This window comes from Mus caroli, unplaced genomic scaffold (genome assembly GCF_978045245.1).
Source record: "Mus caroli unplaced genomic scaffold, Mus_caroli_1 scaffold_4, whole genome shotgun sequence".
Taxonomy (NCBI): domain Eukaryota; kingdom Metazoa; phylum Chordata; class Mammalia; order Rodentia; family Muridae; genus Mus; species Mus caroli.
In genome coordinates, this window is record NW_028227259.1 from 5,009,596 (window position 1) to 5,034,648 (window position 25,053).

The window sequence follows — 25,053 nt, forward strand, 5'->3', positions numbered from 1 at the left end:
TCTTCCTATTTTTGTGCTCACAAGGTTGCTGTATTAGAAAACCACTCTCCCAAAACCTTTTCAAATAGTACTTTTCTGGCATGTATATCTTCCATGAATCATCATATCATCTCTTCAGTAGGGTCTTGTTTGACTTCTCATTCTGGATTAGTATTTTTAACCTCCAAATGTCCAACACAGAAAAGGAAGCTTCCAGAGATGATATAATGTTCTAAAGAGCCCTAAGAAAGATTAGGAGCCTAACCCATCAAATGTGCAATTAATTTATTGGTCAGTGCTATAAATACCAATAACTTCAGAAAACAACACAAACTGGGGTTTGGGGAATTTTGGAATCTGATCTTAAAGGTTCACATTACTATGATTTTAATGAGAACATTTAGTTTTATTTTAATTCTTTGAAAAATAGTATTCTGTGTAATAAATATCAGGAGAAATATAGTTCTAAAACCACTTACAAAAGTACTGAGCATGCGTAGGACATAGCCGGTGCTCAGGACTACTTTCTGACTGACCACACACAGTGTATTTTAAAGGGACAAATAAATAACTTTATCCCCGATAGATTTGAGATGATGCAAATCAGCATTGTAATATGAATTTAAAATATGGAAACTAAGCACACCCTCAAAATCTCTCTCCCACTCCAATGTTACTAACAGTGTGTCATATTGAGTCATTCTTTCCATTCCATTGAGGATCTCTTTGCTAAATGTAATGGTTTATGGAACTTTAGTGGTTAGATATTGTGGACAGACTCTGTTCTTCAGGAAATTCCCCACTCAATCCCAATGAACACAGCTCCTAGAACTCCAGTATTTACTACATGATTTTCCCTAGTGTGCTCAGCCACACTCCCCCCAAAAAAATTTACAATTTAAAATTTACAATTCTAAATAAAACACAATCAGAACCCCTGAGAATTGTGAAGCAATGTGACTGTAAGTGCCTGATTTAGCAACTGCTAGTCACAAGTTATTTAAAATTAAAGGTCAATTTGTTAAAATGAAAAATGCAGTTCATCAGTTGCATTGAACATATTGCAAGGAGTCAGTATAACACAACATTCCCATCATTATAACAGATTCTAACATGTGGCTGGGTGGGTTAGTGAGCAGTGGGAGGGGGATGGGTTTTCAGAGGGGAAATGAGAAAAGGGGATAACATTTGAAATGTAAATAAAAATATATGATAAAAAGATTCTAATAGAAAGAGGTGGTTTGAAGAAAATGTCAAAACTGTAACCCATGTACAAATCATGCCCACTGTTTGTTTTATATAGTCTCTAAGAATGTCTCAATATTCAAAAAAGAAGAACTGTGTGGCATACTAAAAGTACATGAAATTCCAATATAGATTCCAAATTGCATGTTTAAGGAACACAGCCACACTCTTTTATTTTGAATGTGGCTGATGGATTTTCTCACACTACAAGGAGTTAAGTAATTTGGACTAAAAGTACATGGTCAGAAATGTTTAACGTACCTAAAAATGTATTGACCTCTGCTTTTGAGACACTACAGTATGCAATACTATCTTGCCTAGGATCTGATAACTTGAAAATAGACTAAAGAAAACAGTGAGATATGGAGACATTCTGTTTGCATAAACATCCCTCCTTTGGCTGGAAACAAAAGAAGCTGTGTATATAATATTGGTTGGAGGTGTTGGGCATTAAGAAAGTGGATTCTTCTGCAACAAACCAGGTGTTGTAGCATCACATGGCACTGTCCTTGCCATAGAATGGAACAGGCTCACCGTGGCCACAAACAGCATAAAAATTAAACAGAAGCCCTGGCTTTTCCCCAGTCTAAAGAAGGGGCTCTTTGGCATCCTCTGGGAGAGTTCGACTGAGTTCCCTTTAGCTCAGCATGGCAGTAACCTTCCTGCAGTGGCAAGCCAGTCATCAGTCATTGGTGTGTGAGCAAATAGCATAATCAAACTCTGAACCAGGTAGGTGTAAGTCAAATCAGAGTAGAGAGAATGCCCCAGCATCCTCAGAGAACAACTCATCATACAGAGAAGAGGCACAGTGCTTGTATATGAGCATTCCTGAAAGGATTTCAATACACAGGAAGAATTGTCATAAGTCAAAGAGTATTCTGGGGTCACCTACCCTGTAAGGCTTACACTTTACTGAGAGTTGTCATAAATTGGCAGGAAAAAAAGGAACTCAGGCAGAAGGACACAGAGATCAAGATAATGTTCCTAGAATGAATACAGAGAGGAAATCATCTAAGAGTGCAGGGGAGAGGCTTCACTTCACAGGAATTCTGGGTCACTTGCTTTGACAAGTAGTTCTCAGTTCAGAGCACTCAGAATAATAGTGCTCTCTCCACTAATGAGTCTAACAAATCACATTTTACCCTCTCAAGTAGGTGTTGGGTAACCAGTTTGCCCCTAGGGATAATATAATGCTTATGGGAATCTGGGTTCAGCATTAGCATGACATCAGACATTCTCAGAGTGAGTTTTATCTCTTCCACATACTAGATTTTCCCAACTCTAAAAAGAAATACCTGTGGGGAGATGGCTCAGAGGGTAAGAGCACTAGGCACATATTCCTCATAATTTGAGTTAAGCCCCAAAACACAATTCAAAAGCCACATGCATTAACACACATCTATAATCCCACCAGTCCTAAAATGAAATGGGAGGTAATGGTAGAAGAACCACCCAGAATCTCAAGGGCCAGCAAGCCTGTAGTGCAAAACATGGTAGCAACAAGGGAACCTGTCTCGGACAGGGTAGAAAGCAAGAACCAACTACTGAAAGTTTCTATTGACCTCCACACATGTGATGCAGTACATACATTCATGTACACACACACAAGTAGTAGTAGTACTAGTACTAGTAGTACTAGTAGTTTAAATGACATTTCCTCCATAGTCTCAGGAATTTGAATGTTAGTTCCAGTTGGTGATTTTGCAGGTTTGGCCTTTTTGAAGGAAGTTTGTCACTGGGGGTGGGCTTTGACAGTTTGAAAATCTTGTGTCATTCACAATTTTGTAGATAGATAGATAGATAGATAGATAGATAGATAGATAGATAGATAGATAGATAGACAGACAAACAGGCAGATAGATAGGCAGATAGATAGGCAAATAGGTCAGATATACATGATATAGATATAGATAGATATCCAGATGTAAATACTATAGAAGATCATACATACTTATGTGTATGTATGTATAGATAGATAGATAGATAGAACTTCCTGAATGTAGTATAAATATGAGCTCTCTGCTTGCTATTCTATAGTTCCTATGCCTGCTTCTTCCCATACTTTCCCACCTTGGTGGTAATAGACTCATCCCTCTGGAACCCTCACCCCAAATAAACCCTTCCTTCTGTATTTTTCCTTGATTGCTTGTGGTGATTTATCACAACATAGGGAAAGTACCTAATTCATGCACTCACTTATAAGTTTTTCATTAATAAAGATAATTTACATAAAAGCTCTGGCCATATGGACTGGGGTTATAACTCAGTGATATAGCACTTGCCTAACATGCATAAGACCCTAGAGTCAATCCCATCACTGAACAGAAAACAAATATTGACTGCTGAGTCAACAATAATAGTAAATATAAGCCTTTCAAAAAGTTAAATGGAAACCTAATACTGTAAAAAATCACATATGTATGTGTATGCATATGTATGCTGTATACATGGATGGATAGATAGATAGATAGATAGATAGATAGATAGATAGATAGATAGATAGATAGATAGATAGATAGTAAACCTATGACAGGACAACAAGATAACACAGGCTAAGAAATAAAAAGCCCAATGCCAAGAATGTATCATCTTTTTCAGAGTTGTTAGCCAGTGAGGTTCCATAGACTCCCAAACATTAAAAACAATTATAGGATACTTCCAATACTATTGACTACACTCCAGCGCATAATAGTAAGGCCCAATTGCTGAAGACATTACATTCATGATTCATACACCATGGAACTATCGTGTCAGAACTGCCTGGAAGCCCCTTTCCTCTTGACTAATTTTCACAGTTCTGAAAGGCATTATGCACACTGCTGGAAGAGAACAGTGAGCACTAATTTTATCCAGCTGTCAAGCTTGTGATCTACAATAAAGAGGAACCTAGAAAGCTATGCCCACTGGTTCAATAGTGATAAAATGTCATTGGAGTGACCAACAGCTTCCTTATTGTATTTAAGTCCCCTCCACAGGCTGAAACACACACCTGGCATCATTATCACTGGGAGAGGGAGTATTCTTTAAGAGTGTAGCACCTGGTAAGTTAACCATGCTCCAGGGAAAGGCCACACACCAAAGAGTGGGACAAATTGAATTGGTGATTGTAAGGAAAAAAAATAAAGAGGACTCAAAGTTGGGTGAATAGGGAGATAACAGGGAGAGATGATATGATCAAAACAGATTGCATAAAATTCTCAGAGAACCACCTCCTGACTTCGTTGATTCTTTGTATAGTTTGTTTTGTTTTTATTGGGTCGATTTCAGCCCTGAGTCTGATTATTTCCTGCCTTGTACTCCTGTTGGATGTACTTGCTTCCTTTTGTTCTAGAGCTTTCAGGTGTGCTGTCAAGCTGCTAGTGTAATCTCTCTCCATTTTCTTTTTGGAGGCACTTACAGCTATGAGTTTCCTTCTTACCACTGCTTTCATTGTGTCCCATAAGTTTTGGTATGATGTGCCTTCGTTTTCATTAAATACTAAAAAATCTTTAATTTCTTTCCTTATTTCTTTTTGGCCACGTTACCATTGAGTAGAGCATTATTCAGCTTCCATGTGTATGTGTGTTTTCCATTGTTTTTGTTGGAATTTAAGACTAGCCAAGAAGAGGTCCTTGGTCTTATGAAGGCTCCATAGATGCCCCAGTGTAGGGGAATGGAGGGTGGGGAGGTGGGAGTGAATGGGTGGATGGAGAACACCCTCATAGAAGCAGGGAGAGGGAGGATGGTATAGGAGGTTTCTAGGAGGCGCTGGGAACCGGGAAAGGGATTACATTTGAAATGTAAATAAAGAAAATATCCAATAGAAAAGAAAAAAGAAAAATAAGTAGTAAGGAGACCAATTCTTAGAAAAGAAAAAAGAAAAGAAAGAAAAAAGAAATTCTCAAGGAACTAATAAAAAATAAAGAAGTAATAAATAAAAATGCAGATGTGATGGTGTTACTATTCATGGTCACGATTCCTTTTCCTTATAAACTTTTCTGAATATGTTCAGCATTTGGACCCAGTTCCAAGCAAAAGATCGTGATCAGCTTTACAAACCACAATCCTGATCAGTTTTCCACTTTCCTAGACTACCTTGCAGCTGGAATTTTCAAAGTCTATCAAAAAAACAAAAAGCAAAAAACAAACAAACAAAAAAGTACTTTAGAAGGAAAAAACTAGATATACTATGCTGTAAGAAAGAGATTTCTGAGCTTTTGGTTTTACCAAAAGAAGTAGAAGTAGGTGGACAGCGGGGAAAAAAAAAAAAAAAGATGAGGAAAAGTCCTTGGTATCCAGACTCACCAGGCTGACATTGCTAGGCAAATGCACCAACAGTCTCTAGACTTAGAGAAAAGTAAACCTCCACCTGATTCACTAGAAATTATTTCCTAACACCTTTAAAAGTGGAACAAAGAGTGACGTACCCAGGGTGTATCAATGGGAATATAAAAGCTTTTAGAGCTGGTCTCTCTAGAAGTCAACCAATCACTACCAGTGTTTCCTTGACTCAAGCCATGCCTTGGTCCCTGCATCCCTTGAAAACTGTGATACCATGGAAAGGGAGTCATAATTGCCACAGGGAACTATGGTGTCCTAAGACATAAGGAGACATGAGGTCAATAAAAAGAAATTAGTACCTGTGAGGGCTTGCTGCCTGCGGGGAACTCTCCTAAAAAGGCTACACAGATTGACCCATATAATCTAATCATCATCTATATTGGTGCCATTGTCAACTCTGTCTTACAAGTGTGAAAACTGAGACACAGAAAACTTAATAAAGTTGCCCAAGGTCCCACAGCTAACATGGTAGAGAAGAATTCAAAGGTGAGTCTCAAGTCTACGAATGTTAGCTCTATATCCCATGCTTCTTCATCTAAGTATGAAAGCAAAAATCCCAAGTTCAGTAAGAAAGATAAAAAACAAATAAAAAAAGAGCTGTCAGACTTTTTGAGACGTCTAGGCTCAGATTTTTCTAGGTCAAGCATTTGTTGAGTTCTTCAAGGTATCAAGTACATAGTTATGATAAAGGTTAGTCTTTTTTAAAATTAATCATTTCATTCGTTTACATCTCAAATGACATCCCACTTCCAGTTTACCCCCTCCACCAACCCCCATCACACATCTGCCCTCCTGCCTCCCCCTGTTAATCAGTTTTAAAAGTGGGCAAAGGATATGCCTACAAATAATTAGATGAGAGCTGGGGTGTTTAGATTTGAAAATTACAATGAAGAGATGCAGGAGACAATAAACTAAACAACAGACCAAGAAATGAAGGCAGCAACTCAGAACTTAAAAGCTGTTCTATAACAGCTGTCAGTTGGCTGTCAGGGTGTGGCTTTTCTCCTCCCGTTTTTCTTCCCAGCATTTAGTTAAAATGTACTCACCCACAGTAATGACAGCATCCAACATAGCTGGCCACCCTTGCCTGCTTCAGCAGCAGTCTGTGAGCCGAGCAATTGTGGTTCATAAGCCTACTACAAGGAACCAGAGACATAGTAACATTAATAAGATCTGTTGTCCTGCTTGAGAAAAGTATCGGGATCAAATACAAGAACTCAACAATTTCCTGTTTGCATTGTATATGGGGTAAGATATGAATAATTTCATTTTAAGAGAAAGAAATACCCCCTCTTTATAGTAACTCCTGAAAACCACTGCAGTATTTGTGACAATTGCTAACACAGCCATCAATTCACAATATAAAATGAATTCTTGCAATGTGACAGGCACAGTTTAAAAATCAAATTAACAAAGCACCACATTATCTCTTTTTACCTTCTCTTGGGATTTTAGGAGTATAAGCTGGCATTTACAGTTGTACATTAATGTATCTTATATTTGCACATATCCATGAAACAAAATCCTGAATTGTCTGATGAGTATTATGGTGGCAGAGGAGAGATAGGTACCTTTTACAGAGAGGCCTGTTGGAAAGTAATTAGCATTTGAGTTAAGAAATGATTAATGGCCAAAGACAATAAACTATTCAAGGCAGGGCCTCCAAAAAGAGAAGGCTGACTTTAGAGTATATGATAAATGCCTCAAGGACTTACCCCACCAATTCACTGCTCCTCACTCTCAGACACACATTTCTTTCTTCCATGCCACCACCAAGATTGTCACTGTACCGGTGGACAGGTGGTTCTTGCGTGTTCACACAAACATCCTCAGTAATGACAATAACTACCCAGTTTCCTTTCTGAAAAAAAAAAAAAAAAGACAACGATGATGATTTAGGAAAACAAGTGTTTTCTCTTGATATAACTACACCAAAACAAAGTCTCCTGCATAAATGTAACTTTGAAAATTCCTATTCAAAGGACACTAACTACTCTGAAGGAAGCTGTCTCCAGTGTTTTATTGGCCACCTTTGGTAAATGCAGCAACATACTGAAATTCAAACACTTTTTAGAGAACACAGACAGATTCTGCTATCAATGGCTTTAGAGGCCACATTACAGCCAGTGTAAGGAAGGGGTGGAGTTTCCGGCTTCATTTCTGTTGCCATGACAGTATACCCAGACAAAAAGCAAATCAGATGAGGAAGAGTTTATTTGGCTTTCAATTCCAGATCATATTCCATCATTGTGGGGAAGTCAAGACAGAAGTCCAATGCAGATAGTCACATCACATCTAGAGTAAAGAACAGAGGGCAGCAAAGGCTTACTTGCTCAACTCACTTTTTTTCCACTCATACAGCTCAGCACCCAGATCATGAAACGGCGCCACCCAAATGGAGGTTGGGAACTGCCACTTCAATGAACACAATGAGAAAAAAATCTCTTATAATCATGTCCACAGGCCAACCTCATCTAGGCCACTCCTCATCAAGATCCCCAACTGAGACTAGATTGTGTCAACTTGACAACTAAAACTAACATTCATAAAAGTGACTTCCTACTTTAAAAAGAAAAGTAAAAGCCCCCCATTTGTGTCACTACACAGTAATAGATTAAATAAAGGCAAATAAATCCAGATCTCTGCCAGAACAATGCACAGTATGATCACCTCCCACTCTGTAAAGCCCGGCCTTGAACACATTATAAAGAGACATGGGATGGGTTGGAACTGGAGCTTATTTCACTTGGGGACTGTGTGTTTCCTTCATTGAAATTACTAAGGCCTTCTAAACAGGAGTCATTTCTTAAGGAGACAATGGAAGCTTGGCAAAGTCATTCATTCCTCTAATCCCAGAACTCCAGAGGCTGAAGCAGAAGAAGGGTCATTAGTTCAAGACCAATCTGGGCTACACCGTGAGATCATGCCAAAAAGAAAAAAGAAAAAAAAAACATAAAATAAAACAAAATGAAAAAACAGTCAGGCACACAATGCACACAATGTAAAATATATTCTGTGCCCACTTAATACAAGTCTCTAGCTCTCATGAAAATAAAGAGGCAATTCAAGGAGACAACTGCAGGTGGTTACACGGGTCATCTCTCCTCTGAATTCGAAACAATTGTTTTATGTTCAGGTTTTCAACCCCTTTGTAAGTACCACTTGCCAGAAACCTCCATTGTTGGTGGGATTGCAAGCTTGTACAACCACTCTGGAAATCAGTCTGGCGGTTCCTCAGAAAATTGGACATAGTACTACCGGAGGATCCAGCAATACCTCTCCTGGGCATATATCCAGAAGATGTCCCAACCGGTAAAAAGGACACATGCTCCACTATGTTCATAGCAGCCCTATTTATAATAGCCAGAAGCTGGAAAGAACCCAGATGTCCCTCAACAGAGGAATGGATACAGAAATTATGGTACATTTACACAATGGAGTACTACTCAGCTATTAAAAAGAATGAATTTATGAAATTCCTAGCCAAATGGATGGACCTGGAGGGCATCATCTTGAGTGAAGTAACACAATCACAAAAGAACTCACACAATATGTATTCACTGATAAGTGGATATTAGCCCAAAACTTAGGATACCCAAGATATAAGATACAATTTGCTAAACGCATGAAACTCAAGAAGAATGAAGACCAAAGTGTGGACACTGTGCCCCTTCTTAGAATTGGGAACAAAACACCCAGGGAAGGAGTTACAGAGACAAAGTTCGTAGCTGTGATGAAAGGATGGACCATTTAGAGACTGCCGTATCCAGGGATCCATCCCATAATCAGCTTCTAAACGCTGACACCATTGCATACACTAGCAAGATTTTGCTGAAAGGACCCAAAGATAGCTGTCTCTTGTGAGACGATGCCGGGGCCTAGCAAACACAGGAGTGGATGTTCACAGTCAGCTATTGGATGTATCACAGGACTCCCGAGAAGCTAGAGAAAGTACCCAAGGAGCTAAAGGGATCTGCAACCCTATTGTTGGAACAACATGATGTACTAACCAGAACCCCGGAGCTCTTGTCTCTAGCTGCATATGTATCGAAAGATGGCCTAGTCGGCCATCAATGGAAAGAGAGGCCCATTGGACTTGCAAACTTTATATGCCCCAATATAGGGGAATGCCAGGGCCAAAAGAATGGGAATGGGTGGGTAGGGAAGTGGGGGGCGCTATGGGGGACTTTTGGGATAGCATTGGAAATGTAATTGAGGAAAATATGTAATAAAAATATTAAAAATCAAAAAAAAAACATAAAATAAAACAAAATGAAAAAACAGTCAGGCACACAATGCACACAATGTAAAATATATTCTGTGCCCACTTAATACAAGTCTCTAGCTCTCATGAAAATAAAGAGGCAATTCAAGGAGACAACTGCAGGTGGTTACACGGGTCATCTCTCCTCTGAATTCGAAACAATTGTTTTATGTTCAGGTTTTCAACCCCTTTGTCAGTACCACTTGCCAGAAACCCTTAATAGAACGCAGGAGAAGAGAGCTGTCAGCTGCAATCTCAGGCCACAGCAGATGAGTAATATGTTTCCAAACTAATGAGTAAGAACATTTGGCCATGACTGCCAGGTTTATTTTATTGTATGATTTGTAGGCTAACAATGAAGACTAGGTTCTTAATTATGAGATTTACATTCCTCCACTGTGTCATAAAGGCACATAAAAGAGCTGGCTTTTCATACACTGGAATGAGGATTTGAATATCTAATTGGGAACGAATGAGTGGGAAAACAAACCACCAGCCTTCCTCGTTCATTTTTCTTGAGGACTTTTTTTCCTCCTCAAGTTTCAACACTCTTCCATAAAAACATTCAGCTCATAGTCTCAGGATTCTAGATGCTTTGTTTTCTGTACTGTGTAGGGGAAGGAAAGTGTGGTATACTTTATCAGACATGAAGAAACTCCTGTCCATTCACCATCATTTGAAATATACACTGAGTATATATTTCCCTTTGAGCTAAGACCCATAGGTAATGTATTTGGCAAATGTGAGGTAGCAGATTTAAACCAACCATAACTTAAAGCTACACAGCAAATGATTTCAGCAGAACCATAGGCAGAAGTAACATGAGATACTGTCTCAAAACCCCTGAGATGCAAAGCTCTTCACTTACCAGTGCTGGCATAGTGGAGGACAAGTTAGAGCTTTTACAAATGCACAGAGTAGAATGACTACAGTACACGAAGCTCAGAGCTCAGCCATGCCAATATTTGAAAACATGTAAAGCCAGATGACTCCGATCACTTCTAACAAGAGGACTTCTTTGGTCCAGAGGACTCAAGATGAAATGCTATACAAAGGGGGTATTGAGGCTACCTAGAATTGGAGCGCTTGTTGGGAAAAATATTGGTTTCACATTCTATACACTAGCCAAAAATAGATAGATGATAGATAGATAGATAGATAGATAGATAGATAGATAGATAGATAGATAGATAGATAGATGTATCTTAAGTGCCAAGCAACAATTTATATTTTTAAGTGAAAAAGAAGGCTGAAATACCTGCCAGTGGCACTCAAACACAGATGCATTGGAATCATCAAAGCACTTGCTGAGATGCAGGCTTCAGATCCAACTCTGATGGACTCCAACTGGAGGCCTAAGCTGTTACTTGACAAATTAATTTCCAGATGGCACTGCTGCCAATGCTCTGGTGACCATTGAACTACACAGTGGTCTACACAGTACTCTACACAGTGGTCTACATGGTGCTCTATGCAATGATCTACACAGTATTCTGCAAAGTGGCCTACATGGCACTCTACACAGTGGTGTACATGGAACTCTACAATGTGGTCTACACGGGACTCTACACAGTGATCTACATAGTCCTCTCTACAGGGTTTCTATCTCCACAAAACTGCTAAATGGTGTTAGACAGTTCCTTGTTAAATCTGGCAGAGTGTAGATGATATTTTTAAGTGACAGTGATCTTCACTGTTACCTCAGTTGCAATTTCCCCCATACAAACCAAAAACTGACTGCTGGCATTGTTAAATATCCTACTGGGAAATATTACGTATTAACAATCTTTCACCTATGCAGATTACTTTTTTTCAAGTCTGAATCCCACATTTTATTTTTTTAAACAAAATGTTTTACCTGGGTCCTATTTTTATTTATCTTTAAAATTTTGATAACTTAACTAATTTATAACTATAACTTATTTATGGATTAGGGCAAGTTTTTCAGGGTGAAAAAAAACAAGATTCATACATAAGTTGATTGATTAGGCCAAAGAGGACATAAAGCAATGTCTGTGTATCCATTCTGTGCCATGAAGTCCTTGCTAAATCCCAAATACCCAGCTATGATTGAGATGTCTTCCCTAGAGTGCTTTTAGATTTGAATATATTACTTGTTTTTCTCATGCAGTCAATACAGAATAGATTCTAGAGTCACCTTAAAGTAGAAAACTAATGTTGAACTAGAGCATGACAAAAAAGAATTAGTTTAGCAGTGGGGGAAAAACAGAACCCCAGAGTAAAAGAATAATTAACAAAGACAGATGAAATGCTGCAGGAGGAAGGTGGTCCCCTGACAGCTGAGAGCAAGTAATATGCAATAGTTCATACATAAATCTTCTATTCCAAATAACAAATGAAGTATGAGTGTAAGCCTTTGGGAAAGATAATCCTATACACACACAGAGAGAGAGAGAGAGAGAGAGAGAGAGAGAGAGAGAGAGAGAGAACACTCTAAACCAACTGCTCTTTGAAATGCAATGTATACTTACAAATATTACTAAAGTTTAATTTTAAATTTAAAAGAATACTGTTTTATTTAAAAAAAAAAGTCTTATTAAGACATTCTAGAAGCTTCTAGGCCAAAAGGAGCAAGGAGATAAATTAATCTATCAATGACTCTGCTTTCTGGCATGAAGCTCTAGTTCTATTTAGTAAAAGGAAATAATGAATTGATTATGTGAACTAATTAGCCAATGAATAAATGCCTTTATTACTTCAAATACTGGTGTAATGGTAATGATAGCATTAAAGCAGGAAGCCGATTTCTACCTCCAAGGGCTTCCTTTTCCTCCTTCCCTTTTGCTATTCTCCTTCTCTCTTACATTTTCTGTTGTACTGTATAGTATAAGAGAACATGGACAAACCACACAAAATCCCTACAAAAATACGGAAAAAAAATAGTAAACCAAAACTTCAGCACATACCCTACATTTCTAAGATATGCCCCTGAACCAGCTTGGTGATGAAGGAGTTAATTTTGTTCGCTATCTATATAGATACATCGGCAGCTGGCGAGATTGTGGAGAAAGAGGAACACTCCTCCATTGCTGGTGGGATTGCAAGCTTATACAACCACTCTGGAAGTCAGTCTGGCAATTCCTTGTAGTAGTAACCGGCCCGCGGCCTACATGAACCAGGTATTCCTGGAAGGCAGGCTGGGGCTGAAAGAGGAACTGGACGGCGAGAAAAGAATGATGAGGACAAGACAAATTTTTCTCTGATCAAGGCCCGCGAGTTTACTAAGAGAATGTGCTTATAAAGGCGTGGGCCCCGGAGATCTTGACTCTAGCTGCATATGTATCAAAAGATGGCCTAGTTGCCCATCAATGGAAAGAGAGGCCCATTGGACTTGCAAACTTTATATGCCCCGGTACAGGGGAACGCCAGGGCCAAAAAGTGGGAGTGGGTGGGTAAGGGAGTGGGGGGGAGGGTATGGGGGACTTTTGGGATAGCATTGGAAATGTAAATGAGGAAAATACCTAATAAAAAATATAAAAAAGTAAAAAATAAAAAAATAAAACCAGTAGACAAAATTAAAAAAAAGGGGGGGTAGGCATCCCCCTCCAAACCATTCTTGGTGCCTGGGGCCAGCCTTTAGGCGACATGCAGGATAGGATGTGTCTTCGGGATGCCTCAAGGGTCTCTAAGCAGATAGCAGAGTCTCAGAGAAGAGCAGCGGTAGTTGACCTAACAATATAGCCATCTAAGTCAGAAGGCTACATCCCAGGTGATCTCATATTCAGTGGCAGCAAAGTCTGAATCAGCCTGCTTCAAGGCTGGGGGAGGCTACAATTCCTCAGAAAATTGGACATAGTACTACTGGAAGATCCAGCAATACCTCTCCTGGGCATATACCCAGAAGAAGTTCCAACTGATAATAACAACACATGCTCCACTATTTTCATAGCAGCCTTATTTATAATAGCCAGAAGCTGGAAAGAATCCAGATGTCCCTCAACAGAGGAATGGATACAGAAAATGTGGTACATTTACACATGGAGTACTACTCAGCTATTAAAAACAATGCATTTATGAAATTCTTAGGCAAATAGATATATCTGGAGGATATCATACTTAGTGAGGTAACCCAATCACAAAAGAAGTCACTTGATATGCATTCACTGATAAGTGGATATTAGCCAAGAAATTTAGAATACCCAAGATATAATTTGCAAAACACAAGAAAATCAAGAAGAAGGAAGACCAACATGTGGATACTTCATTTCTCCTTATAATAGAAACAAAATACCCATGAAAGGAGTTACAGAGACAAAGTTTGGAGCTAAGACAAAAGGATGGACCATCCAGAGACTATCCCACCTAGGGATCCATCCCATAATCAGCCACCAAACCCAGACACTATTGCATATGCCAACAAGATTTTGCTGAAAGGATCCTGATATAGCTGTCTTGTATGAGGCTATGCCAGTGCATGGCAAATACAGAAGTGGATGTTCACAGTCATGTATTGGATGGAACACAGGGCCCCCAATGGAGAAGATAGAGAAAGCACCCAAGGAGCTGAAGTGGTCTGCAACCCTATAGGTGGAACAACAATATGAACTAACCAGTACCCCCCAGAGCTTGTATCTGTAGCTGCATATGTATCAGAAGATGGCCTAGTCGGCCATCACTGGGAAGAGAGGCCCCTTGGTCTTGCAAACTTTATATGCTCCAGTACAGGGGAATGCCAGAGCCAAGAAGTGAGAGTGGATGGGTAGGGGAGCAGAATGGGGGGAGCGTATAGGGAACTTTTGTGGTAGCATTTGAAATGTAAATAAAGAAAATATCTAATAAAATAAGTAAAATAAAATAAAATAATAAAAGTAAGTAAATATGAAAAAAAAGAGATGTCTTTGTTTCTTTTACAAAGAAATATGTCTGGGCCCTACTTGGCCCTACTGGTAAGATTCCCATTAATTACCCAGGAAGATAAGACTATCTTAGTATCTACTTGTAACATAACTATGAGTTTCTCCATCCCAATCAAGTGTTCAGCTCTCTGAACAGTAACTGTGTGTCCTAGATTTTCTGTTGCAAAATACTGGCAATAGTATCAGACTGCTCTAAGACTTCAAGTCCCAAGGCTGCCCCCACTTTGAATTCCAGCTACTCGAGAATGTGACCCCTGGGTTTCTATACAATTGTCTGTATTGGCTACAAATCTGGAATTCCCAAACAACATCTCCCTTTATTTCAACATTTTGTTATAACGGACCACAGAATTCAATAGAATATCTTACTTATATTTTGTTATTATCAGTTTGTTATGATGAATACATTCAGAAAGTATCAAACGAATGCAAAAGAAAGCATAGGTGTAAAAAGTGGGAATGGGGTTGGGGGTGGGAAACACAGACTTCCTATGACCTCCACAAATGGCATCCTCTCAGAAACTGTTCTTACCAACCTGGAAGCTCTCTGAACCCACTGTTTAGCTTTTTCACAGAGAATACATTCTGTAAACATGTTCAGTAAGTCACTGGTTATTGATGACTAACTACAATCTAGGGTTCTACTGTGTTCCACCCTCTGGGGAAGGAGGGAGCCACTGAAGATGATTATGTTAGGTACTGTTCTGTTGCAGTAATTAACACCATGACTTATACAATTTAGAGAAGAGTTTATTTTGGTTTATGGTTGCAGGGGCTTAGAATCCATAATGACCAGGACCCCATAGAGGCATGTGGCAGGCATGGTAACTGTAACAAGAAGCAGAGAAACTGAATTGCAAAAGGAGTGAGGTTTTTAATCTCAAAACCTAACTTGCAGTGAGGCCATGCCTACCAAACCTTCCCAAATAGCAGCTTCAAAGGGGGACCAAGTAGCCAAATTCCTGAGATATTTCTCACTCAAGTCACCAAAATGACAGAACTCAATCTACAGTTGTTCCTTTGCCCCAAAAGGGTGGAGGTGATACCTGTAGTAGTTTGAATGAAAATGGCCCATAGATTCATAGGAACAGGCAGTATTGAGAGGTATGGCCTTTTTTGGAGTAGGTATGGTGTAAGTTTGTCACTGGAGGTAGGCTTTGAAATCTCAGAAGATCAAGCCAGGCCTAGTATGTCTCAGTCTCTTCATGCTGGCTGTGGATCCAGATGTAGAACACTCCGTCTCCAGCACCATGTCTGTCTGTCTGACATCACACTTCCTCCCATCATGAGGATAATGCACTAAAATCTAAAAATTAAAGCCAGCCCCAATTAAATATTTTTCTTTATAAGAGTTTCTACGGTGATGGTTGTGGAAAGCCGTGCAGCGTGCAGCGTGCAGCGAGCAATCGCTGTGGAGAGCCGTGCGCATGCCGCGAGCAATCACCATTATAAGATGGCGCTGGACTCCTCTGTGACAAACTAGTAAACAAGCCTTGTGCGCAAGTGCGAGAGTGAACTCACTCCTAGTCACTGCCCATTCTCGGGGTGTAATAGTGGTGTGATGAGCGAGCAACGAATCAAGAGCTGTCACGCCACATCAGGTGCTGAAACGTCATGGCTGAGTGCTATATAAGGGACTCCATTTTCTGGGGTCGAGATCTTCCTGAGAAGTAAGCAATAAAGCTTTGCTGCAGAAGATTCCAGTTGTCCTGAGTGTGTTCTTGCCGGCGGGGACAAAAGCTCGGGATAAGTGGCACCAAAGACCCGGGAACTTTATACCATCACACCAGCGCAAGGAAGATCCCTCGTTCGCGGGGCGGAATCAGAACTGCGGGACACTACAGCTCTGCAAGGTAAGTATAGTCTTGAAATTTCTCCAGAGTTAGATGCCCTTTTGATTGTTTGCATGGCGATTGCACTTTCCCTTTTGGTTTCGTTTTGCTTCCACCACTGGAACTGCTGACTGGTTCCCAGTCGCAGTCAGGCTCGGACAGCACCTGGACAGTGCCTGGACAGTGATTAGTTTCAGTCACGGTCAGGACTGGATAGCGGCAGTATGGGAATTTCTCACTCTGTAGTAGTGGCGTTAAGGTCGGTCCTGAAGCAGTGTGGCCTAAAAATCGCCACTAAGAGTATAGAGGCATTTGTCAGGGAGGTAGACCGTGTGGCACCATGGTATGCTTGCTCAGGTTCGTTAACTGTCACTTCTTGGGATAAACTGAAAGGAGATCTAGTTAGGGAACAGCAGAACAGCAAACTTAAAGCAGGGGTCATGCCGTTATGGAAATTGGTGAGATCGTGCTTAACAGATGAGGATTGTGAGCAGATGGTAGAAGCAGGGCAGAAGATTTTGGACGAAATTCAAGACAGTCTATCAGAGGCAGAGTGGGGAGAGAGATTGAAAGTTGGGACGAAACAAGGTGCACTGAAGAATTTAGGCCTTTCCACGGGCCTTGAGCCCGAGGAAAAGAGATACAAAGGAAAGAATGCCTTGGGAGAGATTAGAAAAAGGGATGGAAAGGGAGAGAAGAAGAGAGAAAGAACTGGAGAGGCACATAAGGAAAGGAGCCTCTACCCGCCATTAGATGAATTTAAGGCACTAGCTGTCAGTAGCTCAGAATTGGATAAGGAACTTAGCTCCTCTGAGGAGACAGACTTAGAGGAAGAAAGATACCAGCCAGATGAAAGACAAGTTAATCAGTTACAGAATAACATAAAGAAAGCAAAAGTAGCTAGAGACAAATGTCAAATCACTATGCGATCTTCAGATCCGCAACCTCTGGGTCCTAGTACACCTCCGCCCTACGTGCAGAGGTATCAATCAGACTCATTCATTTCAAAAGAGGAACAGAGAAAAGTGCAGCAAGCATTCCCAGTCTTCGAAGGCGCAGAGGGTGGACGCGTTCATGCCCCAGTGGAGTATATACAGATTAAAGAATTAGCAGAGTCAGTTCGTAACTATGGAGTCAATGCCAACTTTACTGTAGCCCAAGTTGAAAGGCTTGCGACTCTGGCAATGACCCCTGGCGATTGGATGACCTTGGATGACCGTAGTAAAAGCCGCATCTCCTAACATGGGAATGTATTTAGAATGGAAAGCTTTGTGGCAAGACTCCTGCCAAGCACAGGCAAGGGCCAATGCCAATGTTGAAGGGGACCAAGGAACATGGACTTTTGAGTTGCTTACAGGTCAGGGACAACACGCTAATAACCAGACAAATTACCATTGGGGAGCTTATGCTCAGATCTCAGCTGCTGCAGTTAAGGCATGGAAGGCACTCTCTAAGAAGGGAGAGGCAAGTGGGCATTTGACCAAGATCACCCAGGGCGCAGCGGCAGGGAGAATTTTTGGGGATCCAGAGACAGCTATGCCTTTAATTGAACAGTTGATCTATGAACAGGCTACCCAGGAATGCAGGGCGGCTATTACACCTAGAAAGAGCAAGGGACTGCAGGATTGGTTGAAGGTTTGCCGTGAGCTTGGAGGGCCACTCACTAATGCAGGTTTAGCAGCTGCCATTCTACAAGGGCAAAAACACCCTGACATGGCTGAGCTCAAACTCTGCTATAATTGTGGCAAACCGGGACACTTAAAAAAGGACTGTAGAGCCCTTGTCAAAAGGAGAGCACCAGGACTGTGTACTAAGTATGGAAAAGGAGATCATTGGGCTAGAGATTGTCGTTCAGTCAGGGACATTCGAGGCAGGCCCCTGCAGCCAGGATTCCCTCAAGCAGTAGATAATGAGACCATTCCAAAAAACCAGTACAGGGCCCTCAGGTCTCAGGGCCCGAAAACATATGGGACCTCGACAGGCAAAAGGTGGACCCCACAGTCCGCAGGGCAACAGAAGGATCAGCTGGGTTGGACCTCCGTACCACCACCCGATTCATGCTAATGCCCCAAATGGGGTTACAGCCTATTCCTACTGACTATAAAGGACCTCTGCCATCCGGGAGTGTTGGCCTAATATTGGGCCGGGCCTCCCTTACCTTACAAGGTCTTATTGTTCACCCTGGAGTCATAGATCAAGACTATGAAGGGGAACTTCAAGTTCTCTGTTCCTGTCCTCAGGGTGTCTTTTCTATTTCACAAGGGGATAGAATAGCTCAGTTAATAATTTTGCCAAGCCTACATGGCTGTTTTCCTTCCTCTAGTGTCCCCCGAGCTACCAGAGGGATTGGTTCTACTGGAAATGATTCTGCTTACTTAGTGATGCCTCTTGACTCCAGGCCATTCTTAGAATTAGTTATAGAAGGAAAACAATTTAAAGGGATTTTAGACACAGGAGCAGATAAAAGTATCCTTTCTTCCCAATGGTGGCCAAAAACTTGGCCCGTTACTCAGTCATCACGTTCTTTGCAAGGTTTAGGTTATCAGTCCTGTCCCACTATTAGTTCCCGTTCTTTGAGCTGGACAGCTCCTGAAGGTCAAACAGGACAATTCACTCCCTATGTTTTACCACTCCCAGTAAATCTCTGGGGGAGAGACATTTTACAGGCACTAGGACTGACCTTGACTAATGAATACTCGCCACAAGCTGTTCAAATAATGAAGAAAATGGGCTATAAAGAAGGAAGGGGATTAGGGAAAGGAGAGCAGGGTAAACTTGAACCTATCCCTCAAAAAGGTAATAATGGGAGACAAGGTTTGGGGTTTTTCTAGGGGCCATTGAGGGCTCCATGCCCATACCATGGCTTACAGAGGAAGTTGTATGGGTTCCTCAATGGCCTCTCTCCTCTGAAAAGTTAGAAGCAGCTACAAAACTAATTTCTGAACAGCTACGCTTGGGTCATTTAGAGCCCTCTACCTCACCCTGGAATACACCTATTTTCGTAATTAAGAAAAAATCTGGCAAATGGCGCTTATTACATGATCTTAGAGCTATTAATGCACAAATGCATCTATTTGGACCAGTTCAGCGAGGGCTACCATTGCTTTCTGCCTTACCCAAAAATTGGGAAATTATAATTATAGATATTAAAGATTGCTTTTTCTCTATACCTTTATGCCCTCAAGATAGGCAAAGATTTGCATTTACCATCCCAGCCATTAATCATTTAGAACCGGATCAAAGATATCAATGGAAGGTCCTACCTCAGGGGATGGCGAATAGCCCCACCATGTGTCAACTGTATGTGCAATTGGCACTTAAGTCAGTTAGAGAGCATTTTCCATCATTACAGGTGATAATTTATATGGATGACATTTTGATTTGCCATAAAAATTCACAGTTATTGCAAGATGCATACCCTATATTAATAAAAACGTTAGGGCAATGGGGATTGCAGGTGGCCACTGAAAAGGTGCAAGTTGCTCAAATGGGAGCCTTCCTAGGGTCACTCATTTATCCTGACAAAATTGTTCCTCAAAAATTAGAGATTCGCAAAGATCAACTACATACCTTGAATGATTTCCAAAAATTGCTAGGAGATATTAATTGGCTAAGACCATTTTTGAAAATTCCATCAGCAGAATTAAAGCCCTTATTTGACATATTAGAGGGAGATACCCACATCTCCTCCCACAGAGCACTTACCCCAGCTGCATGTCAAGCTTTACAAACGATAGAAAAGGCCTTACAAGATGCTCAATTACAACGCATTGAGGAGTCAAAATCATTTGAATTGTGCATATTAAAAACTGCACAGTTACCAACAGCAGTCTTATGGCAAAAAGGACTCTTATTGTGGGTCCATCCTAATGCTTCCCCTGCAAAAATCATTGAGTGGTATCCTAATGCAATTGCTCAACTTGCACTTAGGGGGATAAAAGCAGCCATTACTTATTTTGGGAAAGAACCTCATATGCTAATCGTACCTTATACTTCTGCTCAAGTTCAAACCCTGGCAGCAGCAACTAACGATTGGGCAGTCTTGGTTGCCTCTTATTCAGGACAAATTGATAATCATTATCCAAAACATCCAATTTTACAATTTGCCTTAAGCCAAGCCATAGTGTTTCCAGTAATAACAGCCAAACACCCACTTCCGGATGGGGTAGTAGTGTATACAGATGGATCCAAATCTGGCATAGGTGCATATGTAGTAAATGGCCAAGTAACATCTAAACAATATAATGAGACATCACCCCAGATTGTAGAGTGTTTGGTAGTTCTAGAAGTCCTTGAAACTTTTCCGGGACCGCTCAATATTGTATCTGACTCTTCATATGTGGTCAATGCAGTTAATATGCTTGAAGTTGCTGGCTTAATTAGACCCTCTAGCAAGCTTGCTCACATTTTTCAGCAAATTCAGTCAGCCTTGTTACATAGAAGACATCTTGTGTATATTACTCATGTTAGGGCTCATTCTGGCCTTCCTGGCCCCATGTCTCATGGAAATGACTTGGCAGACAAAGCTACTAGAATCGTGGCTGCTGCTCTGTCCTCGCAGTCAGAGGCTGCAAGGGAGTTTCATAAACGCTTCCACGTGACGGCTGAAACATTACGCCGCCGTTTCACTTTAACTAGGAAAGAAGCTCGTGATATTGTCACCCAATGTCAAAACTGTTGTCAATTTCTGCCTACTCCTCATGTAGGGGTAAACCCCCGAGGCATCAGACCATTACAGGTCTGGCAAATGGATGTCACTCATATTTCCTCCTTTGGAAGAAATCAATATTTACATGTTTCCATTGACACCTGCTCTGGTGTTATGTTTGCTACACCTTTAACAGGTGAGAAAGCCTCTCATGTTATACAGCACTGTTTAGAAGCATGGAGTGCTTGGGGCAAGCCCACAATTCTTAAAACTGATAATGGGCCAGCATAAACCTCTACTAAATTTCAGCAATTTTGTCATCAAATGGATGTCACTCACTTGACTGGCCTTCCTTATAATCCTCAAGGACAAGGAATTGTGGAACGTGCTCACCGTACACTTAAGTCTTATCTCATAAAACAAAAAAGGGGAGTTGATGAGACTCTGCCCTCAGTGCCAAGAGTAGCTGTATCTATGGCACTCTTTACACTCAATTTTTTGAATCTTGACGAGCAAGGTCGCTCTGCAGCTGATCGACATAGCTCAGACCCTGATAGACCAAAAGAAATGGTCAAATGGAAGGATGTCTTAACTGGTCTGTGGAAAGGCCCGGATCCTATTTTGATAAGATCCAGGGGAGCTGTTTGTGTTTTTCCACAGAGTGAAGACAACCCATTTTGGCTGCCGGAACGACTCACCCGCAAGATATTCATCAAGAATGGTGCAGAAGATGCTGACCTCCCGAGGACTGCTCCTGATCCTGACAATGCTGAACTTGTCTCAGGTTCCTAGTATGAGGGGCAAACAGAGATGGGCCATTCTTTCGACTTTCCCTAAACCAATGCCAGTTCGCCATAATGCTATAGTTTTTCCAAAATTCTTTACTACTAATAAAACATTAGATTTGCCATATCTACCCTATGATCCCACCTGAGCACCATTAGGGGAAAATCGCTCTTTATTAGAACAGGGTTCTTTATGTTTTCAAATGAATGGACCAGGAAAATGTATCAACCTCACAGCTCGAGCTTTGGGGAAGTTTAATGAGCACCGAGGAGGTTGGGTAAGCACAACCCGAGATACTTCCAATGCAGATATAACCTTTACAAATCGGACCTTTTGGCAGGAGGCAATTTGGGTTAATGGTACATTTCTACCACCTAACTTTTCAGACAAAGAACGTCCCCACCAACCAAAAATAGCCCCTCATTGTAGCTTGGAAGATGAAGGGCTGATATTGCCTTGGTCTGATTGTCAATCCTCCATCACTCGTTGGGCAGATCAGAGTAAAACCTTTTCCTTTTCTCCCAACATGATAGATGATCCAGAGAAGGAATTTGTTATGAAAAAGGGACTTTTCATACAGGACTTTAGAATGCATCCCTTTCACAAGTGGGTGCTTTGTGGAGTCAATGGCAGTTGTACAGAACTCAATCCTTTGATCTTTATCCAGGGAGGAGCAGTTGGAAAAGCTTCTTTTAATGGCATCTCAAGATTTGCTCAGTATTGGGGAATACATGCTGCCTCCCAGGATTCTTATGGATATACTAATACCAGTGTAGAGATCACTGGGTTCAATAAAACTTTGGTAAACCAGATTAATTATCCATCTACCCCAGTCTGTGTTTACCCCCCCTTTCTTGTTTATTCTTTCAAATGATTCATTTGAAGTCTGTTCCAATGATTCTTGTTGGATTTCTCAATGTTGGGACATAACAAAGAACACCCGTGCCATGGTAGCACGGATCCCACGTTGGATCCCGGTTCCGGTGGAAACACCCTCCACCTTATCCCTGTTTCGACAAAAAAGAGATTTTGGAATTACTGCTGCCGTGATCATAGCAATTTCAGCCAGTGCAGCTGCTGCTACAGCTGCAGGGTATGCTATGGCTAGTACGGTTCAATCAGGCACAAAATTAAATCAGCTTTCAGCAGATCTGGCTGATGCCATCACTGTCCAAACTTCTGCTAGTACCAAGTTAAAGGGAGGGCTGATGATATTGAATCAGCGCCTTGACTTGGCAGAAGAACAGATAGGAGTTCTATACCAGATGGCCCAGTTGGGTTGTGAAAGAAAACTGGAAGCTCTGTGTATTACCAGTGTCCAATATGAAAATTTTACTTATGCAGCTAATCTGTCTAGACAGCTTTCCTTGTATCTTGCAGGAAATTGGTCTGAGGGATTCGATGAGACTCTTGAGGCCCTGAGGGTGGCAATTTTAAAGATCAACTCAACGCGAGTGGACCTGTCATTGACAGAGGGCCTCTCCTCCTGGATTTCATCTGCATTTTCTTATTTTAAGGAATGGGTGGGGGTGGGTTTATTTGGAGTTGCCACCTGCTGTAGACTTGTGTTCATGCTCTGGTTGGTTTGCAAGCTCAGAACCCAACAAACACGTGACAACGTTGTGATAGCTCAAGCACTTGCTGCCATTGAGCAAGGCGCCTCCCCCGAAATCTGGCTATCTATGCTCAAAAATTAGTTGACATTGGTGGCTGGCCTCTTTTGTAGAGTTCGCCCTAGGTCATTTAGTAGTTACTGTCACATAGCACTGTGGTATCCAGGGACGGGCAACTTTCCTCATGCACAGATCATCCTAAGACACGGGGCCCAGTGGCGATAGGGTTACCCTATGACAGGAAAAGGCTGTGACATTGGAGGAACGACCTAAGACAGGAGCCACAGCGGATGGGCATAATTACACAGACCTAGTCCAGCCTCAATTTAATAAAATAAAAAGGGGGAGATGTGGAAAGCCGTGCAGCGTGCAGCGTGCAGCGAGCAATCACCATTATAAGATGGCGCTGGCCTCCGCTGTGACAAACTAGTAAACAAGCCTTGTGCGCAAGTGCGAGAGTGAACTCACTCCTAGTCACTGCCCATTCTCGGGGTGTAATAGTGGTGTGATGAGCGAGCAACGTATCAAGAGCTGTCACGCCACATCAGGTGCTGAAACGTCATGGCTGAGTGCTATATAAGGGACTCCATTTTCTGGGGTCGAGATCTTCCTGAGAAGTAAGCAATAAAGCTTTGCTGCAGAAGACTCCAGTTGTCCTCAGTGTGTTCTTGCCGGCGGGGACAAAAGCTCGGGATAGATGGTGTCTGTTCACAGCAACAAAAATCCTAACAGAGGCAGTGCCAAGATTCTAGACATCTAAACACAATTGTCTTTATGGTAGTCATGTTCTCTTCTGCAGCTTCCTAGGAGCAAGCATCCCCCAGTTGTAACATCAGCATAAAGAAGACAATCCAGCCCCCAAATCAGAGAGATCAAGTAAAAACTTTCAATTATACCACAATTAACTGCTGGAGAAAAATGGAGATGGAAGAGTCAAACTTACCACAAAATTGTACATGTACCATTGACAACTTGTCCGTACAAAATTTTTCATTTAATACTTTTTTTTTCATTTTGGATTCTGCTTCAACTCTCCCAGATATTGACCCCTTTTTGTCTATGAAATTTCTATATGACCCTGCACAGATATATGTACGTATATGTATATATAACCATGTGTTTACTGATAATAAGTCACCAAAAAGATTTTAAATTAATTGTTTGCTATACATAATTTTAATACTTGTTAAAGATTAAAGCAAATTTAAATACTAATAAGATTGAGGTCCTTGTTTATATTCAGATAAAAAAAACAAATCTTGGCTGAATATTAATGCTGCAAAATGTAAAATGTCTTTGATGCTTCAAAACATTGATCAATATTTTGATTTCATAATAATCAGTAATGAGAATGCCATGTCACATAAACAAATAGTGCAATATGGCAGAAGTGTGCTTAGTGTCATTTCATAACTTATTGGAAATTCTATCATTATTCTAAGCCAAAATTAATTTATTGACATCATTCAAGTCAGCAACTCAAACAGCA